At 44.5% G+C, this 19,160-nt stretch overlaps 1 long non-coding RNA gene across 3 annotated transcripts in view; it reads right to left on the minus strand.

The window, feature by feature from the left end:
• LOC116661213 overlaps positions 1–19,160 on the minus strand; it is a 33,891-nt gene that overhangs the window by 5,259 nt on the left and 9,472 nt on the right. For all 3 annotated transcript variants that reach the window (XR_004317032.1, XR_004317033.1, XR_004317034.1), the window contains one exon: positions 206–429. This is a non-coding gene — a long non-coding RNA (uncharacterized LOC116661213). The remainder of the gene's footprint in view (positions 1–205; positions 430–19,160) is intronic.

The following is a 19,160-nucleotide window of genomic DNA, read 5'->3' on the forward strand; positions in this document are numbered from 1 at the left end:
TCATCCTAAGACTGTGCATTTAAAAATTCTGATCCCCGACACCTGACACCGGCCCCCTGGGGCAGTGGGAAGACTGGGCCCCTGTGAATAAGAGGAGAGGGGAAGCAGGGCTAGAGGAAGAAAGCAGCCCCCAGGCACTAACCCCCACCTGGAGTCACCTAGAGAACAAGTACCCTCCGGGGACAGAACCCTGGGGTCGTTTCACCTTATATCTGCAGCATCCTAGCTTCAAGAAGCTTGAAAGCGGCTCATCCCACTTTCCAACAGGAAGGCTCCCCCTGAGCTGTTGCTACCATGCATGAACAGAGCGTCCTCAGAACTCCAGCTTTCTCAGGACCAAAACAAATCCTGTTTTGGATTCCATCTTGATGCTATATGAAACACTTCATCGCCGCTGTCTTTTGTTTGGGGGGTCACTTGGTAGCGAACCTGAAAACCCAGAAAGAGAAAGCTGTAAAATTGACATCTCTCTTTTATTCCTTAAGAATGTTATTTTGGTTAAAAAAGAAGAAGAAGAAGAAGAAGAGAGGCTTGCAGCAGCGTGATTGGGATGTGGTGAGGGGTAGGGGGTGCAGCAGGGTTTGACGTTCGCGCTCATGTGGTCCCTTTTTGTTAGAAGACGAGCCTGTGCACCAGGGTGAGTGCTGATGACAGCACAGGAGTCACGGAGCACAATTTCAGTCTAGAAAATTGAGATTGCAATTGATCTCCATTTTCGTATTCCATTGGATATTGATGTGATGTAATTAACATGAAAAATTCCACAAAGACATATGGCTCCTTTATGTAACAAAGAACTGTGCTAGTGTCTTAAAAAAACAAACCAGATCTGTGGTATTAGGTCAGTCTCTGAGCCCAGGCAGAGGGGCAGCATGCTGCAAAGGAACATGTACAGACATGGAATCTAAGAACCCAGGGTTCAAGCCCCAGCTCAGTCATTTCCTGGTGTAATTAATGCCTCAGACACTGCTGTCTCGGCTCCCTTCTGCACCTCTCTGTAAAGCAGGGATGATAAAAACAACCCACTCCATGGTCATAACTGAGATAATGTGTCCAGCAGTAGTAGAAGCTTATAAACATGTTTCCTTCTTATCAGCCGGGTGCCCTGTGCTCCTGTAAACAATAAAGGTTAAAAAAAAAAATCTGCCCCCACCCTTCCAGAAAATGGGTCACTGCAAAGAACCTCCCTGCCGTGCACAACTCACGATTCCAGCTTTGATCATCCATGACAAGGCTAGACACAGTGGCTCCCAGTTCCCATTCTTTGCTTCATAAATGATTGGCTGAACTGTTTTGTCCCCAACAGTTGAATCAGAACAGTTGGAACAAAATGCACGTTAACCAGAAAGGGAAGCTGCTCTCCCCGCAGGTGCCCGGACTTGGGCTCGCCCGCAGCCCAGCCAGCCTGACCTCAGGGTAAATCATTATCTGACGGACTGTTCTGATCATTTTACCCCTCTTCCTTATATCCGGTTCTTTTACTCTTATTCACTCTCCACTGCAAAAGAAAACCCTTTTTTGCCCAGCCTTTGAGAGCCTTTCAGATACTCCTGTGGGAAGTTTCTCCCTGTTTACAATAGTACCTTCCCTGCAATAATCCTTTCAAATAAGATCTCCTCTAAGTCCGGATTTATTTATTTGATAGTTGCAAGCAGCAGGACCCGACACTGGCCGCGGGGAGGGTCCAAGGAGCTCTGAGACCCAACAATTGTCCTCTAAAAGCTGATCTCCGGTCTTAGAAAGTGTCCAGGAATCCAGCAGTTAAGAACAGGTAATAAATTCATGTTTCAGTCAAACATTCTGTCAGGACCCGACTTCTCCTCCAGGGCATCGTGGCTGCTGGCTCGGCTGTGTCCGGGGACGAATGGCTGGTCTTCCCTGCCTTCACCTCACCTCAATTGTCATCGTTGAGGCCTCGGTGCCAGATGCAAAGGCAGCCCAGGTGGGAGTGTCTGATTGGCCCAGCCCAAGCCACACACTGGCACTCTGTGATCAGGGCTAAAGAAGGGAGAAGCTCTCGGGCTGGTTTCCGAGGAGACAAGCAGGGCCCTGCATCCCATCAATATTACATCTGATGGAGGAGACTCAACATTAGGCAGCAGGGAAAAAAACGACAGATGTCTGCATTAAAAAAAAAAAATGGGGGGGTAATTAGGCTTATTTATTTATTTTGATGGAGGTACTGGGGATTGAACCCAGGACCTTGTGCATGCTAGGCATGCGCTCCACCACTCAGCTGTACCCTCCCCGATCCCTACTTTATCTTTCCAGACTCCAAATCTTCTGTTTGTTTTGGGGGATTTGGAGTTTGCTGTTGCTGTTAAATGAGATTCTCAAATTTGCCCTCTCCATCAATAAAGCTAATATACAACCCCCCAAATGAAGATGTGGGCCTCAGGGCTGCACAGAATGAGCCTGGGTTCGAGGACAACACATCTTACAATGTCCTTCCGTCACATTGCCCCCTGCCCGCGCCTTCGGCTTTGATTAATCAGCCCAGATGTTGAAGCCGGGAGGGTGCTTGCCAGCCTCCACGGTCTGCAGCTCTTAATGCTCCTCTCCGAAGACTGACTAAGCCACTTATCCCTGAAGAGAAGCCTGGCCTCGCGGGACAGGAGGAAGAGACGGTGTCAGCATTAACCTGCTACCTGCTTCTGCTGGGGCCGCTGCCAAATGCCAGCGGGGCGCCGCAATCAAGTGTCATACAACATGCCAACATAACAGCTGGTGACCAGTCATTAGGGTAATCCACCAAGCCTGGGAATTTCAAGAACCCCTCGGCACACACTGAAAATGAGAGTTATTGCAAAACCAGGTGTTCCGGTCTAATTGCACGAACCAGTTTGAAATGTTAATCTGCTCCCTCAAACTGCATTTTGCATGTTGAGAAGTGTGGGAGAGAGACTCCCAGCTGAGCTTTCTAGGGAAGAGCAAACATTTTGCTCCCTCATTTATTTATTCCTTTGAGGTGGTTTTCCAGTCTTTGAGCCATAGAAGCATCAAGGTATGTGGCTAGAATTGACCTGGAGGGCATTTGTTCCATGTCCCACTGTAGCACAGCTACCGTCCAACTATGCCAGCCTGGCCCCGGGCAAAGCCAGCCTGCACTTCCAATGAGACTGCCCGGTTCTGCCTGTCAAATGCCATAGCAGCCAGACCAGCCTCCAGCTCCCCCAGGGACCCCCACTGTTGCAGCTGGAGCCAACTACACCTGCTCTGGGAGGCGGTAAAACCTGGTCATTAAGAACCTCAGAAGTAGGCACACTTTGCTTCAAGTCCCTGCTCTGCCCTGGCCGGCTGTGTGTCCTGGGACCAGTTTCTTAACCTCTCTGAGTTTCTTGGAACCTCTATTTCCTCCTGTCTAGAAGTAGAGATGGCACCAACGTCACAAACTGAGGGAAGGATGAGCTCAGTTGATGTCTGGAAAGCACTTAGCAAAATCTACAGCTCATAGGGAGAAAATAAGTATTATTACTAATTCATTCAATTAGAGAGTTTTATTCATCGTCGGGAATCTGAGAAATCAAAGTTTCTTCCTCCTAGCTCACGTTTAAAGGGAGCACAGTGTTCCCACTCATTGAGTTCCCCATCCTTTTCCCTCCAGTCTCTTCTTCTGATGTTTGAGGCCTGGTATCACCCCCCTTTGCTGATTCTTCAAGTTGACCTACCACAGGTTTACAGTCCTCATCCTTCACCCCACCTGCCTGGTATGCTCTGTCCTGTCTCTCAGCTCCAGAAAGCTCTTTCTGCCTTCCCCACCCTCTCAGTCCTCAGGAGCCTGCAAAGCCCAGCTTAGACGCTGCCTTCTCCACGAAACCTTTCCAGCTGCTCTGGCTCCTTCACTCAGCGGCAAATACCGACTGAACGTCAGCTCAAGGCTGGGCCCTGTGCCTCACGGAGGCTGGAAGGACCGTGCACTGGGATGGGCAGACCAACTCCCCAGCCTCCCCACACGGCAGTCAGTCCTCCATCACTCCTCGCCTGAACCACAACTGAGCTTTACAGCGTATTAACACCTGCATTCATGGCTGAGCCATGTGTCAATTTTGCCCTTTCGATGCAAACTTCTTTTTTAAAAAACGGCGCAAGGCAATGTTGTGGAAGAAAGAACACAGGCTCTGAGGTCCAAGAGTCCTGGGTTCGAATCCCAGCTCAGCCTCTGGCTGACCGTGTGACCCTGGGCACTTACGTAAGCTCCAAAAGAGAAGATGTGGTACCAGGCAAACCGAGGCTCTGTCACAGTATGAAGGCAGCTGGCTTCTGCAGGAACCAGCTGCTGACACCGCCTGACATCTGAGGATCACTCAGGTGGAATCTGAGGCATGCCCTAGGCAGGCGCAGGACAGCCATCCCCAGACTGAACACCAGGCAACGACTTCTACTCTCTCCCTGCAATTTGTACACAGTATACAAGAAACAGCATCGAAGTCTTTTTCTAATCAGTTCATGAAACTATTGAGCCAGCTTTTTTGAGAAGTTCTTTATCCCCCTTCTCTGCAAAGTGGTTTAGGAGTGTATTATTGAACTTTTCTGGGAAACATGATCTATCTTGTTATTCCAAAGTTAGGCTCCCATAGCTCTGACTTCTGCTGGGGGAAGAATTTAGCAGAGAGTGAAACAGACTCCATGTGCCCTTTTCAATGACTTCTGCCAGTGCTGCACGATATTCTTTGACCATCCACAGAGCAGTGAGAAGATGGCAGAGCCCAGCAAATGGGCCCCCAGTCTGCTCCTGAGGGGCCTGCATTTCCCCCTGGAAAATAGTAAAGAGCTAAAGCACTCCCACCCCGTTTGTCATTGCCTCATCACCGCAAGTTCTCAGTCTCTTTGTGGCTTGGAGCGTGCTTTGGGGTGATGCCAGTAAAGTAAGATTTATATTGATTTCCTTCTGGTCATAGAATCTTTGTTCTAACTACCTCAGTTCTAAGTCTAACAACAAAAAAAGCACTTTAGTCTATTAAAAGGCAATAGAAAAAGCAGACCACTCCAAAATTCAACCAAAATGACAGTTTAAAAAGTACAAGGGAATCAATTCATCTAAATGCCCAGAGCAGAAGACAGGGTGGGAAAAGACCAAAGAAGTCACAAAGTGAATTCAGCCATACTGATTGCAAACAACAGTGACAGAGGGCTGCCATGAGACAAGGGTCATTTTTTAAGGCAGCGACACCCCCCGCCTTCACCATCCCCTACCCCAAAATCAGCCGCTAAAGCCCTGGGGTGGGAGGAGGAGCTGCCGGGGAGGTCACTGACTGAAGTGAGGTCTTCAGGAGTGGATCTCCCCAGCATTTTGCCCCCAGGCTGAGTCTGAAAAATCAGAAGAAATTGGGAGTTCTTCCTGAAAACAAGCAAAATTGGCATCCCAAAGTAGGGTAATCTCAATTTCGCATACTGCTCTCCACTCACGCACCATAAAATGAAGCCTGCCTGCGAAATTGCCCCCACGCCAGCGCCACTCAGCCCTCTCCTCCAGGGAACGGGCAATAGCAAGGAAATCTACACACAAGAGACCTGCCATAATCAGTCTGGTCCTCCTCTCATGAATCTGGAGCAGCAAACAGTCGAAGATCAGCAGACCCTCAAGGAGAAGACAAAGGAAGAAACAGCTTGAAGGAAGAGGCTCCTGAAGAAAAAGAACCAAGGAAATATGCAGAACTCAAAGAACTCAGTTTAGTAATCCCAAAGAGACTTGAGGAGAAACTGCATTTATAAAGAATATGGTGCTATGCTGGTCAGAATAGCCATCATTAAAAAGTCCACAAATAATAAATGCTGGAGAAGGTGTGAGGAAAAGGGAACTCTCCTACTCTCCTGTAGTTTGATGCAGCCACAATGGAAAACAGTATGGAGATTAATTTAAAAACTAAAAACAGAGTTACCATGTGATCCAGCAATTCCACTCCTGGACATATAACTGGAGGGATCTCTTATTCAAAAAGATACATGCACCCCAATGTTCATAGCAGCACTGTTTACAATAGCCAAGACATGGAAGCAACCTAAATGTCCATTGACAGATGGCTGGATAAAGATGTGATATATATACACGTATACATATGTACACACACACACACACACACACATTTACATACACGCACATATGTATACATATATATAATGGAATATTACTCGGCCATAAAACAGGATAAAATAATGCCATTTGCAGTAACATGGATGGACCTGGAGATTATCATGCTAAATGAAGTGAGTCAGGCAGAGAAAGACAAATATCATATGATATCACTTATATGTGGAATCTAAAAAAAAAAAATGATACTAATGAACTTATTGACAAAACAGAAACATGCTCACAGGTACAGAAAACAAACTTATGGTTATCAAAGGGGAAAGGGGTGTGGGGAGGGATAAATTCGGGGTTTGAGATTAACATATACATATTATTATACATAAAATAGATAAACTACAAGGTCACAATGTATAGCACAGAGAAATACATTCAATATCTTCTAATAACCTATTATGAAAAGAATATATACATATATATATAACTGAATCACTAACACAACATTGTAAGTCAACTAAACTTGAAATAAAAATAGGTAATTTTTTTAAAAATAAAAAAGAATAGGCCAGCTATAAAAATATAACAGCTATTAAAACAGAAATTCAAGAAAGTACTCCAATGTGGAAAGCAAAAAGACAAGGAGATTCAACCTGAGAAGAATGAAAAGACATAGAAGATTAATCAGAGTCAATATCCATCCCATAGAAGTCCAGAGAGGGAGAGCCAAGAAAAGGAATGGAGAAAAGAATCAAATATTTCCAAGGTCTTTATTGCTAAAAGGCCCACCAAGTCCTGAGCAGAATGATTCTTAAGAAGATCAATCTCTAGATATATCCTCCTGCACTTTCAGAACATGGATTAAGAGAAGTTTCTAAAACCACTTGGGGAAAAGGTTTATCTACAAAGGATTGATAATCCTCTCAACAGCAACTCTGGATGATAGAAGACAGTGGGGTAATTCCTCTAAAATGTTGAGTAAAGTTATTTTGAACCCAGAAGTCAGCCAAGTGAGAGGACAAAATAAAGATCTTCTCACACCTGCTAAGACCCAGATATTTTACTTGAAAAAAAACTACCTGAGGATATACTCCAATAAAGCAAACAAGCAAAAATAAACCTGTGGAAATAAACAAAGACCAACCAAATAAGAACAAGCAAAGGTTGTTTATTCAGAGCTTGCCAGGGAGTGAGCCATCATCACTTGTGTTTTGGCAGAGAGTCAAAGGCAGGCAGAGGGGTGGGAAAGCTTTAGATTGGAAAAAGGCTCCAGGTGTGCCCTGACTGGAGGCTGTGGCATGGGGCAGCCGTGGGTGGGCTAACCAGAGGTGGGGCGCCCTACGTGATTGGTTAGGGATGCACACTGGCTGTCTCTGATTGGTCCGGGATGTACACTGGCTGTCTCTGATTGGTCCCAGGTTGGAATCAGAACAAAACTGAGGGAAACTGTCAAAAATTAACCAAGTCCTGGCCACGTGGGTCCTATTGTTTCAAAGATTATTGTTTGGCTTCCTGGGCCAGTTGCTGGGATTGCGGTCTGACTTCCTACAAGTCTGACTCATACATAGTAGACTGGCTTCCTGGGCTGGTAACTGTAGATAATGGGTCAGTGTCCTGGGTTGGTTCCTGCAGATTGTGGGTCAGGGATCAGTTTTTTCATATGGTCTCGCCATTGTCCATCTGTGCATTCAAGTCTCTCAAACCTGATATATGAGATCCAGTAACCAGTGGAGGTAAGTCAGGAGTGCGCTGAGAAAGAATTCTGTTCCAAACTGGCCATTCTGCAAGTTGAATGGTTAAGAAGTTGGACATTCTTTGTAGCATGATGAAGAAGGTCTTTGCTACTTCAGTCAACAAGAAAAGAGAGACATGCCATTAGAAATTTCAGGATGAGAGTCATGTTCCAGATAGGAAATAAACAAAAATCAGGGTTTTTTCTTTTTTTTTTGAAGAATTGATGAAGTACAGTAAGGAATCCATTTGACCTTCATGCTTGGAACAACGCCTTTGCGCAGCCGAGATTTGGTGTCTTAGGAGTCCATCTCCTCCGTAGATCCAAGCACTCTACAGATTTTACAGTGAATAATACTTATTAAAACTATGTATTCATTTTCAATTTTTAGCATCAATTTATATATAAACAAAGCATGAAAAGGCTAATTGTGGTTGCAGTATGAAACATAAATGTTCTAAACTTTGACAAAGTAAAAATTAAGTTAGCAATGACCAAGATTGGGGGAGGAGGAGGAGGGAGGCGACGTGGAACTAATGGCCTCATGTTACAAGGTGGAGAAACAAGAGACACTAAGTTAATGGGTCAAAGAATGAAGGTTTAAGCACCTTGTTTTAAATTATAGAGGAAATAAACAGAAGAATGAAAACATAGCAAAAATTGGCAGAAAGAAGTCAAGGGAAGATACGTGCCTCATCTATCATAGTAGGGAGTTGATAGTTACTGTTTCAAATTGATGAATCGAGAAATAGAAACGTAAGCATATTATGTGAGTCATGGACAAAACCACCACCATCACCACCCCCCCCCCCAGAGAAATGTCAAGTGATGAACAGGACCGGCCACGGAGGTGCAGGGGGAGACAACTCTTTCACATCACACCCTTCCGTCCTGTTTTCATTGTTCCTTTCCCCCGGGCATGCGTGGTTAATATTCCTTTCTCTCTTCTAAATTTAAAAGAAGCCAGGATTCAGAGGCAACCCTGGAGTACTCTCACGGGGTTACCTTCTTTTCCTCTGTCCCCAGAACAACCCTGGCCTCATTATTTGACTCAGCCTCCCCAAGACTGTGATTTCAGCTGCATTTTCTCAAACTTACCTCCTTAGGGACCCAGGAGAGACATTTAATACATATCTATTTCCTATTTCCTTCCTTCAGTAAGTATTTACAGAGTGCCTACTATGTGGCAGGCCCTGGGATTCTGGAGTGAACAAAACAAAGTCCCCACCCTCAAGAAAATATATTCTTATGGCCAAGACAGATACTGAACAAGAAAAATCTGTCCCTCCTTTACTTGAAAGAAAAGAACACAGCATCGGAGCTGGGCAAACCTAAGTCCATGTCTCTGTTACCAGTAAGAAGACTTCGAGGTAATGACTAAACCTCTCTGAGCTTCAGTAACCCCATCTATAAAATGGGAATGCTACCCTTCAGAGGAAGAATGTATCCAGGCTTCCAAGGGGAATTACCCAGATGCAAAATGGGTTTTCTTCTTTTATAAACTATAAAGGAAATACAAAGTCAATCAAAGTTTCAAAAGCCCTTTGGGGAACACTTATAACAATATGAATACCAGATTACTTCTGCTTTAACATGAGACTAAACTGTGAAGGAAAAAAAATCCAGATTAAAAGATACTTGAGAGATATTTTGACTTTGAGCTTTGAAAGTCAGCAGAATAAATCTTCATTCAAGAAAGACTCCATTTCCTAAAATATGTTTGGGAAGACAGTTGCAACCAGGGCCCGTAACCAAACAAATAGTAGAAACACAGCACGTGACCGCCCTCTCTTGGAAAGTCACAATGCACCATGTAACAAATGCACTGAGAAGTCCTGCTGCAAACAGACCTGTTCAACTACCAGTTTCCCAATTCACTTCATCATGGCATGGCCCTACCCCCATCTGAACATCCCCTGTCCTCCTTAATTCTTCTGAGCTAGTGCTCAGCAGAACACACTTTAGAAAATGCTGGAGTAGATGGCTGGTCGATTCTGTGTAGCTCAAGCTAGAGCTAACAGTCTTCATGGTTGCCTCACACTAAGAATGCTCAAATTTGAGAAAACCCAGGTGGCCACCACAGACCTCACTGTGAACACTCAGATTCTCTCCCCAAAGCCCTAACATTCTGGGAGTGGGTGGCACACCCCCCCCTACCACCAAATCCATCTGAGCCCAGCACTGATCTGTGAGCCCTACTGAGGGGGCAGCAGAAACAGGAATGGGCCCCTTGGAGCTCCCACCACCATGTTGGGTCAACAGTGATTCTGAACCACCATGTCCTTCCATCTAACGGAAGGACAGAAGAAACGTGATGAAATTCACCCCTAAAACACCTGTTCGTCTAATAGCCAGCAGCCTAACGCTGCGAGGGTTTGTAGAGCATGTCACCCATGAGGGTGTGTGGCAGCAGCTTCCAAAGGTGCCACTGGAGATGCCCAGCCCCACGAGCCCTGGGCTGTCTCCCCCTGCGCCCCACCCACCCACATCACACACACAGGTCACACACAGAGGCGCCTCGTGGCTTCTAGCACCTGTGAGAAAAAAGCTGTCCTTGGGACAGACTGGCTTGCCAGAAAAGAGTTTTGGAGACAAAACTGGCTGCTTCTGGGAAAAACGAGCAAATCGAAGGGCACCACGGGCATTTCCTTCTGTCTCCATGACGTATTCATTTTGCGCAGGAAGGGGAGTTTGGATAACACTGACAGCTGCCGATGCTCCAGCAGGTGGCCCAAAGCCCACAGTCCCTCCAAATGGCGATTTCTTTGGCTCCCTCCTCCCACTCGGCCGCATGCAGGCTGCCACCTGAAGCCTTGCCTGGCTCTGTTCCCTCCACAGACACTTGCTGGGAGCAAGGTCAGTGTTCTGCCTGACATTCACCCGTCCCCCACTCCCACTCAAGCCACATCAAAGTGATGCCGAGCGGAAGGTGGAGGGATAGACAGCTGCCTGCTACAGGCGACCAGAGCATGAAACTCCTCTTCCCTCCAGAATATTCTCTCCCACTGGCTATAAGTGCCTCAGCTATTACAGGAAGAGTTTTATCCCTTGGGCTGAAAGCAGGAACAGCGAGACAAAGTTACAGGGTGAGTGCGACTGTTCCTCCTCTGTGTGGGTGCCAGGTGTCTGAGGCAACCAGGAATTGGTACCTGCTCACTCCTGACTCTGTACCCAGTTCCTTCTCAACCCAAGCAGCCACCACCTTACTAAACTTCCCATGAGGTTTTTTTTTTTCGGTTGTTTTTGGTTTTTGGTTTTTTTGTAGTTTTTTTTTGGGGGGGGGGGTAATAATTAGGTTTATTTATTTAATGGAGGCACTGGGGATTGAACCCAGGACCTTGGGCATGCTAAGCACACACTCTTCCACTGAGCTATACCCTCCCCTCTTCCCATGAGGTTTTAATCTCAGTAAATATAACTTCCCTTCCCATATTTGTGGGATAAATGAAAATATTTAAAATAATTTAGGGTAATCTAGAAATAAAATATGCTGGGGGGGACAGATGACAGAGGGAAGCAAAAACAGCAGATGGGTGATAAATGCTGAAGCTGATAGACATGTGTGGGTTCATTACACTTTTCTCTCTCCTTTCGTGTTTGAAAATTCTATAATAAAAATTTAAATTAAAATACGTGTGTGTGAAATTCAGCATCCATTTATGATAAAAACTCTACAGAAAGTGTGCACAGACAGAACACACCTCAACTTAATAAAGGTCGTTTATGACAAACCCACAGCTAACATAGTCGACATATTCATATTCAACAGTGAAAGCTAAAAACATTTCCTCTAAGATCAGGAATGAGACAAGGAGGCCCACTCTTGCCACTTTTATTCAACATAGTCTTGGAAGTCCTAGCCACAGCCATCAGAGAAGAAAAGGAGATAAAAGGAATCCAAACTGGAAAAGAAAAAGTGAAAGTATCACTGTCTGCAGATGACATAGCACCATACTTAGAAAATCCTAAAGATGCCACCAGAACGCTACCAGGACTCACCAGTGAATTCAGGGAAGTTGTAGGATACAAAATTAATATACAGAAATCAGCTGCCTTTCTATACACTAACAATGAATTATCAGAAAGAAAAATTAAGACAACAATCCCATTTACCATCACGTTAGAAAGAAAAAAATACCTAGGAATAAATCTACCTAAGGAGATAAAAGACCTGTACTAGAAAAACTATGAGACACGGATGAAAGAAATCGAAGACGACACAAACAGATGGAAAGCTGTACCATGTTCTTGGATTACAAGAATCAATATTGTTAAAATGACTGTACTACCCAAGGCAATCTACAGATGCAATGCAATCCCTATCAAAATACAATGGCATTTTTCCAAGAACTAGAGCAAAATTTTTTTTAATTTGTATGACAACACAAAAGACCTCAAATAGCCAGGACAATCTTGAGCAAGAAGAACAGAGTTAGAGGAATCACACTCCTTGACTTCAGACTATACTACAAAGCTACAGTAATCAAAATAGAATGATACTGGTACAAAGAAAGACACATAGATCAATGGAACAGAACAAACAGCCCAGAAGTAAACCCACACACTTATGGTCAATTAACCTACGACAAAGAAGACCAGAACATACACTGGAGAAAAGACAGTCTCTTCAATAAGTAGTGCTGGGAAAACTGGATAGCTACATGTGAAATGATGACATTAGAACATTCTCTAAAACCACATAGAAAAATAAACTTGAGATGGATTAAAGACCTAAAGGTAAGACCAGATACTATAAAACTCCTAGAGGAAAACATCAGCAGAACACTCCTTGACATACATCATAGCAGTATTTTTTGGATCTGTCTCCTGAGGCAAAGAAAATAAAGACAAAAATAAACAAATGGGACCTAATTAAACTTAAAAGCTTTTGCCCAACAAAGGAAACCATAAACAAAACAAAAAGACTACCTACTGAATGGGAGAAAATATTTGCAAATGATATGACCAATAAGGGGTTAGTATCTAACATATGTAAACAGCTCATAAAACTCAGCTCTTACTCGAGCTTCTCAAATGAGGCCACCCTTCAAAATATTATGAAGTGGAAAAAGTTGGTCTTTCCAGCCCACCAGCCCAACAGCTCCTCTCACCATTTTGGACCCTTTTAAGCTCAGGCTGTTCTCCCTGTTCAAAAAACAATTAAAAAAAAAAAAAAAAAGAATTCAGCTATAGGAACATCAATTCTTCAAGCATTCAGCAGCAGGGTTCTGGCTAAATAAATTGTAGTTATCCACCAACGGGTTATCTATGCAACTATCAAAAAGGATGTATTAGATCCATAGGGACTGACATATAAAGATCTCCAACGTAATACTATTTAGAGTGTGGTGCAAGTCCTGTGGCCTTCTGGGCCTGAAGGGACAAATTCATTCTCTACATAGAGAGAAAGCATCTTGTCTGTTAATCCCTAGAATTGATCACTGACAAAGCCCGTGGCTCCGCAGAAAGCCAGGTCTAAATGGTCGAAAGCAGTGGAATGGCAGAGTTTGAAAATGTTCTTGTCCCTGGTTCTGGGAAAAGCAAAGCTACTTTCCTCTACACGGAGACCTGATGACAGCAGCTGAAAGGAAGAAAGTCAGGCCGGATTTTTGTATACTTATGCCTGCCTTCGGGGGATGGAAAGCAGTTGCCTTAAAATCCAAACCTCTAAGTTGTAAGTTTCTGAGCATCCAGGATTCTCTTTGTTTATTTTCTTCTTTTCACACCTAGGTATTTAGTGAAGATCTTTGAAAATGCCAGGAGCTCTCTTTCATGCTAGGGACAGAGAAGGAAAAGTGATGTTATGCTTCCAGGCTCTAAATTTCAAAGGAGTAGTTCTCTTCCCTCTAGTGGGGTGAGGGCAAATAGGTACGACTACACCAGACAGGAGGTGAACTTCACTCCCATCTGCATATCTTCACATGTATGTTCTGATCTTTGGCTGGGCAAATGGCTGTGTGGAATAAAAACTACATTTCCCAAACTTCCTTGCTAATTGCAGCTGGTTGATTAAGTCCTGGCCAAAGAAAAGTAAGAGGATATGGTAAGTACAATGGTAAGTGTGCTTTCTGGACAGAACCCTTAAAGAGAGAGAGAGATTGGCTCCTCCTCCTTTCTTTTTCCTGCTGGGTGGAATGCAAACAAGATGGCTGGAGCTTGAGCAGCCATTTTGGACCACTAGGTGGAAGCTTCACATTGAAGATGGAGACAACTAGAGACAGTCTGGGTCCCCAGTGATTGTGGAACTGCCATACTAGTTCAGGACAGCCTATACTTACTTGAGAAATAAACTTTGATTTAGTTTAAGACACTGTTGTGTTGGACTCTCTCTCATAGCCAAGTTTAAAACTGATTAATAGAGATAGAAAATTGTCTAAGGTCTTCTACCTTAAAAGAGGGCAAGACTTTTATCAGATGTGTGTGTTTATGTGTGTGTGTGAATCTTTTCTGAGCCCTGAAATAGCTCAGCTGATATTTTCATGCCACATGGAACTGAGAATGAGATTATCAAGGAGGGTTCCGGAGTTGGGCCATGTGCCTCCTCCTCTATTTCCGTAGGAAAAATTCTCATTCCTGCATGTATCCTGGAATCTCTACTCCCTTTTTCTCCAGCCCACCCTGGGATCACCAGCCAGGCTGCTGAATCTGTGCGTGACAGGTAAGAAGGAGGCTCTCTCCTGCTGTATTTCAAAGCATCTCCAATTCATTCCTTTAGCAATCCAAGTGACCAGGTCAGGATAGTCCAATGACAGTAACCAGTGTTCCCCCTGAGTCTTTAGGGAAGATCCCCAATTGTGATACTACTGGACTCCTCATTCCCTTTTCCTCCCATAACCCAGATTTAACCCAGCTTAAGATAAATTTGAGCAACATTTAATCAGAACTGACTCTTTCTTTCGGATTCACTCAGGTAGAGCCACTACGAAGATGCAGATTTTTCAAAGCCTTAACAGGAAAGACCATCATTCTCAAGGCTGAACCCATGGATACAATAAAAATGTGAAAGCCAAGATTCCTCTTAATCACAGGGATTGATTTTGCTGGAAAAGCAACCAGAAGATGGATGCACCAGTATCCACTTACAATATTCAAAAGGAGACCACTTCTTCAGTTAAGACTTCATGGTGGTGCTAAGAAAAAGAAGGCATCTTACAGACTCCCAAGAGGAAGCATAAGAGAAACGAAAGTGGAGCTGGTTGCCCTGAAATACTGTAAGGCTGATGAGACTGGCAACATCGGTCACCCTCTCTACGAGTGTCTTCTGGTGGCATCTTCATGGCGAGCTACCTTGATGCACGTGACTTTGCAAGGGTTGTCTAATCTGCTGACAGACAAGCGAACGTGTGTTAATACAAAGCCAGAAGGGCTTTAAATGTTGGGTTTTATTCTAATGTTTTAAACACAAAGATCTTATTTTCAAAAAGACAAAGCTGTAGTGGTGAACAGATTGGTGGTTGCCCGGGGTTACAAGTGGGAAGAGGATATGATTACTAAGGGGTAGCCCAGAGGAGCTTTTGGGGGCTGATGGGAAGTTCTACAGCCTGATTTGTGCTGTTGGTGGTCCACCAAATTTCCATATGGGCTAAAACTCATACAGAACCACGCATCAACAACAAAAAAATCAAGCCTACCAAATGATAGCTTTTTAACTAAACCAAGTCAAATCAAATTTTAAAAGATCTTTCCTAAGCAGTCAAAAAATACACAGACCCAGAGGCTAGATCATGAAGAAACTAACATTGGTAGTGTCTAGGCTGCCAGTATCCAGGTGCCAGTCTTGCACTGTTCTTCACACACAGAGGCCACAGCGTCACTTGAAGATGGCCTCAGGGATGAGGACAGTGGGACAGTAACTATTCACAAAAGCTAGTGCATCTTCTTACAGAGAGGCATTCTCTACGCACAGAGGTTCACAGGAGACCCCCAAAGAGTGCAAAATAGAGCAGCTTGCAAATGAGAAAAAGGAAAGGAGGAGCTAGCTGAAAAGCCACCACCACCAAAGAAGAAGAAGAAGAAGGAAGGGGAGAGGGAAGGGGAGGGAGGGGGAGGAGGAGGAAACCAACAACAATAACAAACAAACAAAATCTATTCGTGATGGAAGCATCACAGTCCATCCTCTACAGATACTTGCTACCCAGAGGCATCCAATGACTCACAGAAACCTGGATTCAACCATGGGCAGGGAGGAGAGTCCCCAAAGAAGATAAAAATTTCCAGTCAGCAGTGTGATGGGAAGGCAGGGTCAAAATTAGTTTAATTTATGTGCGAGGGTAGAATTTGAGATTTCTTACCCATCTACGATTGGCAGCAAAACTCAGGCCCTTGTCACTGTTGCTGACTCAGTGGTATTCCTTCTTCCCCTGCCCACTCCCTTTCTCCAGGAGTGACCGGGATGCTGTCTGTGCCCCCAGCTGGGACAGATGGCTCTCATCCGTGGTCCAGGGAACCTACTCCAGCCTCCTTCTTGTCTCTGCTTGTCTGCCTTAGGGCTTCTCCCCTTAAATCTCAGTTAAGAGCAGTCTGAAGGTATTTGCACCCCAAGGGCAACCTTTAACCAATGGGGTTGGAAGCTGGTGAATAAAACCACCAGCCTCCCCTCCAGAGGGACAGCTCTGACGGGTCTTCATCAGAACTGAGCCCAGCTGCCCACGTGGTAACCAGCTCACGATGACTTTTCCTCCTTTCCTGTCTCCCTCGCTCCTTTTCCTTGGATCCCCTCCAGACAAACCCAGTCCTTTTATTCAGGCTCATCTTTCAGGGAAATCCAAACTAAGACAAACTCTGCTTCACCTGGCTCATTCTGTGAGGTCCTGGAGCCAGCTCCTGCAACGTATTTGCACATTTCCATCCAACACCAATGGCTGGAAAAACGTAAACCTCTTAATGTCTGCAAATGAGCTGAGAGGTTTTAGCCGTTTCTAGTTTCTAATCAGGAAACTGCAGCCTTCCCCCCTTTGTATGTGTCGCCTTTAACCATTTCAGGAAGCTGTTTGTGCCTCTCACCCCCAGCCTGGGTTCCCTAGGGCCCCCTGGCTGGAACCAGCAGATCCTGACTGTTCTGGTCCTCTGCCCCCATTTGTGTAGTGAGCCCCAGGAGGCTGGTGCTCTAAGCATTTCGGTGCCCACTGGCGGGCTTGCAATTTCTTCACTAATTAGGGAGGCAAAAGGGCGATGCAGAGGAGACTCTGCTCCTGTATCTGACACCAGCATCACGCCAGGTGGTCTGTCCTCCTCCCGCTCCTTCATCCGTCTGCTCAAGCCCGCTGCCTCCCAGCCACAACTGCTCAGGTTAAGATGCATCAAGATGGAAAGTTGCCACTTGATTAAGATAAAAATAAATTAATCAAAATATGTAACACATTCCTCCTTTGAACAGATGGCCGGGGAGCTTGCCTCATAACATTGAACATCCAAAATGAATCAGAGGCTCATCTTCCTGTATAATCAAGAATTTGCTCACTGTTTCTACTCCAGCCAGGCGGGAGCTGGAGATGCCATCAGCAGAGGTTGAATAACCATTGACCCCCATTGAGTCTCTCTTTAGCTTTGTCCTCAGACTGTCGGGTAACACTAGTCTGCATCAGACACCATGTCAGTGTGTGCATGAGGATGGGGTAGGGGAGCCAAGAGGGTATAAAATAAATGAAAGATGTGTCAGTCTGCCCTCTCAGCAGCGACAAAGCTACCCTTTATTGAGGTGGGAAACCCCATGAAAAAAACCGGCAAGACCCCTAGGCAGGGCCACTAGTTTCCTGCCAGCACCATCCAGTTCCCTTGCCCAGCAGCATTATCTCGCTTTTTGCCTCTAAAACGGCTTGCTTCTAGGAAAGCAGAACTTACCCCTAAAATTCTATTGGTTCCCTGAACTAACTCCTGATTGGTCCCTTTCTACACTCCTGATGGGTCCATTTCTATAAAGCTCATTCCTGATTAGTCAACTTTGTTACACCTTATTTGCATACGATGTTGCAAAGCGTAAACTGGCAGCCTAGAAAAGCCTGCGTAAACCTACAGACGGGCTCCAGAGCTTGGAGCGTTAACTCCTCTGGACCTGCTGGCGTAATAAACCTGAGTTCTCCAACCCTCCAAGTGCTGCTTGGTCTCTCGCCCGGATCCAGGTTGCTGCACCACTGAGCTGTAACACACTTTGCTGCAACATTATCAGCCTGCACCTGTTGACACTTTTTCTGGAGAAAAAGTGTTCCAGCCGCCTCCTGTTCTTTATCTCTTGGAGACATCCCAGTCCAGACTCTCGTCACTTCACTCCAGTTACAACATTTGGGCATATTGCGTTATGATTTATTTGTTTACTTGTCTTAGCTCCCTTGAGCTCTTTGAAGGCAAGGAAAATTTCTTATGTGACTTGATATCACAGAACCCAGCAAAGACTTAAATAAATGTTGAATGAATGAATAAAAAAAAGACCTGGAATTATTGAAAGAGCCTCTCAGTTGGTCTAGCTTCCTCCATTCTCTTTGCTCTATTCCACGTGGACACTAATTTAAATCCATCCAAAACTTTCAATAAGACAGACCTATGGTTGCTATGAAATTATCTCTATGATATACAATGAGGTGAAAAAAGGAAGATTCAGAATAATGCATGTATAATAGATGTAAAATTGATTTAAATGGAGAGGAAGGACATGTATATATATGGTTCATATATTCCTAAATATTTATAAGATATATAATAAAATGAATAAATGGTTAACTTGGGGAAGGTTGAGCTGGGACTTGGGGATAGAAAATAACCTTTCTTTTTCTTATATATCCCTCTGTGTTCTGAATTTTTTCTTTTAATATTTTTTAATATTTATTTTATTTTTATTAGGGGGTGGGGAGGTAATTAGGTTTATTTATTTATTTCTTAGTGGAGATACTGGGGATTGAACCCAAGACCTTGTGTATGCTAAGCAGGCACTCTACCACTGAGCTATACCCTCCCCTCTGTATTTTTTTTTTCAATTTAAAAAGCTAGTAAATAATAATTTTAGGAATCACTGGTTAAATTGCTCTCCTGCTCAAAAATATCCATTGACTATTTTCTATAAGTGAGTTAATCTCATAAACCCCAACCTAACTTCTGAATCTTTCTCTGATTGAAATTCTCTGCAGACCTTCTCACCAGTCAGTTAGTCACTACACTACGGAATCATATTTGTTAGTCATTAGAGCTGTTCACAGATATCCCTCCTTCCAGGCACATGGTAAGATTGCCCTTCCCTGCCCCTTTGAAAGTTAGGGGTGGTCGTGGGCATGGATGGAAGGTAGGTGTATTAAAAGCTTGTGGTAGGCATCTTCCAAAATGGTGCCCAATGATCCTCACCTCCTGACACTTACACACTCATGCTGTCTCCTCCCCTTGAGTGTACTCTGGACCTAATGACTTACTTCTTAGGGCAAA

The sequence above is a fragment of the Camelus ferus genome, chromosome 33 (genome assembly GCF_009834535.1).
Source record: "Camelus ferus isolate YT-003-E chromosome 33, BCGSAC_Cfer_1.0, whole genome shotgun sequence".
In the NCBI taxonomy this organism is placed as follows: Eukaryota; Metazoa; Chordata; class Mammalia; order Artiodactyla; family Camelidae; genus Camelus; species Camelus ferus.